The following is a 6,744-nucleotide window of genomic DNA, read 5'->3' as shown; positions in this document are numbered from 1 at the left end:
GCTTTCAAAAGTTTACTCTACCCTCCACCTTTACACCCATGTGATCAAGTCCTTCCATCTTTCGCGTGCTGCGGCGAATCCCCATCGGAGGACGTCCCACCGGATCTTCCGTGAGACGTCCCTCTTGACTCTCCTCAAGATGGCCGGCACTGACCTCTCCACGCCGTGTTTGACCAGCTCTGACCTCGCGTCCCACACGTGGAGCTTGGTCAGGCTGATCAGGAGCCACAGGAGAAACGCCGCATTCCATTTTCGGGAACCAGCCACGCCCTTCATCACCGTGTTCAGAGTCAGGAGGGACCCCAGGCCTACCTGTGCGTAGAGGTGCTGGCTGGACTTCCACACCCTCTGCACGAACCCGCACTCCCAAAAGACATGATTTACTGTTTCTTCCCCTGTGCAGCCGTGCCTCGGGCACTGGCTCTTCTTTGACAAGCCATGCGAGCACATGACGGCCCTGACCGCCATTCGACCCCACACGCCGAGCCAGTTCAGGTCCTTTAGTCTGTTATCCAGGCCCTTTGGCTGGGCCTGCTGCCAGATGTCACTGGGCACACCCAGGAGCGCTGGCCTGTCCAGTGCTGTGACCACCTGGTACATCTTCCTATGGCTCAGCGCGATGTCTTTGTCCCGTACCTCTGGATGTGCCCTCAGCCACTGCACTGCGTGTCGGTAGTGCAGTGGGAGCCGCTCGGCCTTCGGGGTCGTGTTGCTCCATGCGGCCAGGTGTCTCATGCTCGCTGCCAGCCAGAGGCTCACGAACCGGCCACACAGGTGGGGCGGGTTTCCGTGCAGGATGACGCACAGGTTGGCAACGAAAACACAGTCCAACTTCACTGGGAAGTTTGGGATCCCTCTGCCTCCTTCCATGGTAGGTCTGCACATGTCTATCCGGCGAATCCGTTCGTATGAGTGGCCCCAAACGAATGCAAAGACTGTTCTTACCAGTTCCTTCCTTTTCCTTTTAGGTAGGGGGTACACTACTGCCAGGTGGAGAAGCAAGGGCAGGATCTCCACCTTCAGCACCAGCGCCTTCCCTATCCATGTCAGGGATCGATGCTGCCAAAGGCCCAGCTTCTGCCTGATCTTCCGGAACCTGGCCTCCCAGTTCAGCCCTGAGGGGTCCAGGGTGTGAAATAGGACCCCCAGGATTTTCACCGGGCCGGCTGTCTCTTTCAGTCCTCCGGTGATCTCCGGTGCATACGACCAGGTTCCAAAAAGCTTCACCAGGCTCTTGGCGCGATTCAGTTGGGCGCCGGTGCCTCTGGAGTAGGCCTCCACGATGTCCAACACTCTCCCCAGACTCCTGTCAGAACTGAGGAAGAGTGTCACGTCATCCGCGTAGGCCGCGGTTTTAGCTTCCTGCCCACCTCCACCTGGCACTTTAATTCCCTCCACTCCGGGATCCTTCCGTAAGGGATCCAGCAGCAGCTCAAGAAAGATGACGTACAGCAGGGGCGAGAGTGGACATCCCTGTCGCACACCACACCTTACCGGAATCCTCCTCCCTACTGCTCCGTTGACTCTTACCCGGGACGTGGCGCCGTTGTAGAGCGCTTCGATCCACCTGACGAAAGCGTCAGGCAGACCCTTCCTCCTTAGGAGTGCCCACAGGGTCTCATGGTGGACCCGGTCGAACGCCTTCGCCTGATCTAGGCTCACCAGCATGAGCGGCAGGCCTCTGTCCTCCACCCAGGCGATGGTGTCCCGGATCAGCTGCAGGTTCCAGCTGATCTTCCGGCCTGCCACGCCACATGTCTGGTCCGCCCCGACCAGCTCCGGCATCACCGTTCTCAGACGGCCGCCCAGCACCCTGGCCAAGATCTTATAGTCCGTGCACAGGAGCTGGATCGGCCTCCAGTTTCCCAGGTCCGCTTTGTCTCCTCCCTTGTAGATCAGGGTCACGACGCCGGTCTTCATAGAGAGGCCCAGTTCATTGCTGTCCAGGGCCTCATTGAAGACCTGCACCAGAAAAGGCTCTAGCTGGTCCCAGAAGGTGCGGTAGAACTCCGCTGGTAGGCCGTCGACTCCGGGGACGGTCCCCTTCTTCAAACCAAACAATGCTGTCTTGATTTCCGCCCCCGTCACAGGCCCGACCAGCGAGGCGGGATCGTCCACCGCCTTCTCAACACCCTCCAGGAGCCTCTCCTTGGTGCTGGCGTCGATCTCCTTCTCCTGGAACAAGGTAGCGTAAAACCCTGTGGCACACTCCAGCATCCCGGGTAAGTCCGTGACTGCAGTCCCATCTTCGCGCCGCAAGCTTTCGAAGCAGCAGCGCTCCTGCTGCCTCCTCACGGCGCTGAAGAATTGGGGAGAGCACTGTTCTTCTCCCTCCTTCCAAACTCCCCGCAGCCTGAAAAGAAAGTTCTTTGCTCTCTGCAGCCACGTGTCTCTAAGCAGGCTCCTGACGATGGCAATCTTCTCGCCGTTGAAGGCGCCCCCCTGGTTCAGCTGCTCGTACAGTGCTTCTAGCTCCTCTTGGAGCTGGGCGCACTGGCGTTCCTCCAGACTCCGCCGGATCCAGCAGTATCGCCTGGTGACCGTCGCGAGAGTCTGTTTACACGATTCCCACCAGTGCACCGCCGAGCTAAAGAGCTCTCTTCTCCTCCCCAGGTCTTTCAGCACTGTCCCAATCTTCCTTCGGTATCTCTCCTCTTGTAGAACTTGTTTGTTTAGCTTCCAGTACCCAGCCTGGAAGCGCGGGTCCTCAACACCGAAAGAGATCGTGAGCAGCTGGTGATCCGAGAACCAGGTAGGGGTCACTTGCCTGCTTAATGTTGTCCACTTCACAGTAGAGAGGATGTAGTCGAGGCGTCGAAAACTCCCTCTCCCGTTGTCCCAGGTGTGGTGTGCAACGTTCTGAAACCCGTCTCGAAGGCCGAAGTCTGCGATCAAGGACCGCAACAGATGAACTCCCTGTCCGTGCGGGTCTCCCAGGTCGATGTTGAAGTCGCCGCCGACAATCAGCTCCCTGTTGGTATACAGCACGGGCTCCAGGTCTTTCAAAAAGGAGCCCTGCTGCCTTCTGTCTGCTGGGGCGTACACGTTGACTAACCTTATCTTCACTCCCCTCCAGGTTCCGTCCACCACCAGCAGACGTCCGGGAATCACTGAGCTGACTGTTTGGGCGGCGAACCCTGGCAGGCCGCACAGGATACCCACGCCAGAAGAGTTCACCCCTCCGACGCTCCACCACGAGGGACCCCTCCTCCACTCCCTCTGAAGGGTCCTCACGTCGTCGAGGTCCTTGAGATGGACTTCCTGCAGAAAGGTCACATCCAGCTTCCTTCGAGACAGGTAGGAAAACACTGCCACTCTCTTCTCCTGCTTCCTCAGACCCCTCACGTTAGCTGTTGCAACTGTGAGGGTCATGGCGGGTCTTGAGGGAGACTGTCACTCTCCATTCCCTCCGAGCGGCTGGAATCCGGAGAGCTCGCCGTCCCTGCTGTACTTCCTGAGCTGCCATCCTCCGTGTCCATGAACTGGACTGGGGTATCCGGGGCCTCTTGCTCGGGAGTAAGCGGTTCAGTCAGGCAGGCGACTACAGGGCTGCCTTCGTCCGTCACGTTGCCCGATACTGAAAAGACGGCCATCGGTACCGCCCCTGACCCCTGCCCTGGGGGAAGAGATTCCGAGGTGCTTTCGGCCTCGGAGTCGCTCAAGGCCGACGAGACTCCCTCCTCCTCTTCCATCCCCTCAGAGTCTGCGAGGTCTCCCGGGTCTTCCTCCTGGCCTTCCTCCTCGACCGTCTTCTTCTTCTTCTCCTGCGTCTCTTGCCGGCGTTTTCCTGCCCGCAGCCTCTTCGTCTTCCTCTTCTGCCCCGCGCTCTGCAGGGCCACCATCCCCTCCTCCTCTGCTGGCGTCGGTGCAGGCGCAGTTCTTCCCCCGCCCATCAGGGGGCGCCCCTTCCTCACCACTTCCGCCCAGGTTCCAGCCCCTCCGTCCGCTCCCCGCGATGTTCCCGGTCGTTCGCTATCCGATCCCCGGGCTGCCTCCCGCTGCTCCATGTCTGAGCCCCACGATGTTCCTGGACGCTCACCATCCTCTTCTCCCTGGCGCTCCTCCTCCACCTGTTCCCGTCCCTGTTTCTTTCCTCCCCTCTTCTCTCCCTTACCGGGGGGCCTGCTGCTCGTCGGCCGGCCTTCCCCCTCGCTGGCCTCATCCGCCTGCCTGATCCACTCCTTAACCGCCTCCTCCGTGGCCGCCTTCTCCGTGGCCGTTCTCTCCTTGGCCGTCCTCTCCGTGGCCGCGCCCCTCTTGCTGCACTGCCGGAAAAGGTGGCCTCTGTCCCCGCACAGGGAGCACTCCTTCACCTGGCAGTCTCGGGTGTGGTGTCCCGGGCGGCCGCACTTCCCACACTTCTCCGCCGTACATGCCCCCTCACGGTGCCCGGTGGTCCGACACTTCCTGCAAAATTCAGGCTGGTCCCAGTAAAACATGTACCCCCTACCTCCTCCGATTGCGAACGTAGCCGGTGGGTGGCTGTATCCATCCTTTGTTGTTGGGTCCCGTCGCAGTTCCACCAGGTACCGACGCTTTCCCGTCCACACAGTGCGTGTGTCGCTGAGCACCAATGGCCCAGTTCTCACATCCACATACCTGCTTAGGAAGGTAGTCACGTCGGCATCCGTCACAAAGGGATCAAACATGTGCAAAACCACCCACCTCTTACTGTCGCTCTGCAATCCACCACACTCATACTCCCGGAATCCGCCGCTCTTAATGATATCGTTGCATTTTCCTACCATTTTCTTGTGGATGTCCGCACTGATGAAGGTGGTGTCGATGAACTTCTGTGGCTGGTTCCCCTGCACGCACTTGATATCTGCTGCCTTCAGCCCCAAAGCACCAAACAGGACATCGTCCTCAAATTGCTCCCTTCCAGGTGGTGCCGTCTCCGGTTTCCAATGGAAGCGGAGAGTCCACTTGATGCTGGGGTCCTTCCCAGCCCTCCTCGCCTCTCCTGGCCCTGCAGCCATGGTTGGTGCAGCCTTTCGGCCGCCAAACAGCCAGGGAATGCAAAGCCGGGCAAAGAAAAATCAAAAGTTCCGACGTCCAAAAGGCAAAAAACGTAATCCAAAGGCAATCCGGGTCAATCCAAAGCAATCCAAACGCGTCTCCGCAGTGCTGTCCTCTCGGTCTCCTCTCACGGTCTCTCCGCCGCCGCCCTTCTCGTCCCCCAGCCAAGTCTTCAAGCCGCGGGCCTGCCACGTACTTTTCCGATCTTAGCCGAAAGGCCGAGAAGCGATGCCCGACGCCGGCCTTGGGCGGGCGCGCGGGCGTCCGGCTGGCGCGCAGCGGCGCAGGCCGACGCCTCTGGAGCCCGGTCCGCACGCGGCTGCCGGCCGCCCGGACTCCGCTCTCCCCCTCTCTTGCCTGCCTGCTTGCTCGCCTGCCTGCCCGCCAGTCCCGGGCGGGGGCCCTGCTCTTTGATCTCCTGTCAACGGCCCGACAACGACCGCAGCCGCGGGGGGCGCCAGCCGGCCGGCCTCCTTAGCTTAGGCCCCTCCCACCAGCAGCAGCCGTGCCGAGTGAGCTGCAAGCGAAAGCGGACCGTCGGCACCTGCGGGCAGAGGCAAGGGGCAGCGCTCTCTCGGGAGGGACGGGGACACACACACACCTGCCTGCCTGCCGAAAAAAAGAAAGAAAAGGTGTATATACTAAGTTTTTTGGAGGGAAAACGGCCGGCTGTCGAAAGGGGCCCGCCTGCAAGGACGGGGACACACACACACACACACACACACACACACACACACACACACACACACACACACACACACACACAAGCCACGCCTGCCTCCCTGGAAAAAGGAGGAAAAAACTAAGTTTTTTGGAGGGAAAACGCACGGGAGCCGAAAAGGGGGCCGGCCTGCTTGCCGAGAGAGTCGAGGCGCGGGAAAGTGCACGGAGGGAGCACGGGAACGGGGAGGGGGAGAGAGAGAGACACAGAGACACACAGATGGACGAGAGACGAGACCGGAGAGGAAGGAGCTCCGGTCCACCTCGCTTGCTTGCTAGCTACGTCTGTCTTTTCACCGCTGAGAGAAGGTAGTGCACCGTTCCCGGAGGCGCTGCAATACCGGGCCGATGCGTGGAGAGGACGGAGCAAGCTCCTGATCCAGCTCCCTGTTCCAAAAATCCGTTTAATATGTGGTCCCCCGATGGGGGACGTATCAGATATTAAACTGATAAGAACAGATTTTTTTTATGTTTTTATTAGAAAACAGTACAAAAGTGCTTAAATCTTTAAACTACCCACCACCTTAACACCACGTGATCAAGTCCTTCCAGCGCTCCTTAGCCGCTGCGAATCCCCAGCGCTTGACGTCCCATCGGATTCTCCGCACCACATCCCTTTTCACCTTCTGGAGGATGCCTGGGACTGTTCCTTCAATGTTATGCCTAATCAGCTCCGTCCGTGCGTCCCAAATGCTGAGCTTGATTAAGCTGACTAGCAGCCACAGAAGAAAGCGTGTGTTCCATCTTCGAGAACCGGGCACACCTTTCATCACCAGGCTGAGTGACAAGGGGAAACCCAGACCCACCTGCACGAAGAGGCGCCGGCTGGACCTCCACACCTGCTGCGCAAACCCGCACTCCCAGAAGACATGGTTCACTGTTTCTTCCTCCGTGCAGCCTTGTCTCGGGCACTGGCTCTGTCTGGACAGGCCATGCGAATGCATAACTGCCCTGACCGCCAGTCGACCCCATACACCGAGCCAGTTCATGTCTTTCAGTTTATTA

At 59.5% G+C, this 6,744-nt stretch overlaps 1 non-coding gene across 1 annotated transcript; it reads right to left on the bottom strand.

The window, feature by feature from the left end:
- Positions 1–6,046: 6,046 nt before the first annotated feature.
- LOC148805554 (U2 spliceosomal RNA) lies at positions 6,047–6,239 on the bottom strand. Its single transcript, XR_016090196.1, has one exon. It is a non-coding gene; the product is annotated as a U2 spliceosomal RNA (small nuclear RNA).
- Between the last annotated feature and the right edge of the window lie 505 nt (positions 6,240–6,744).

The sequence above is a fragment of the Atractosteus spatula genome, unplaced genomic scaffold, assembly GCF_055471065.1.
Source record: "Atractosteus spatula isolate fAtrSpa1 unplaced genomic scaffold, fAtrSpa1.hap1 Scaffold_7, whole genome shotgun sequence".
Classification (NCBI taxonomy): Eukaryota; Metazoa; Chordata; class Actinopteri; order Semionotiformes; family Lepisosteidae; genus Atractosteus; species Atractosteus spatula.
Note: the sequence above shows the minus strand (reverse complement) of the source record. Positions and strands in the feature narration are given on the sequence as shown.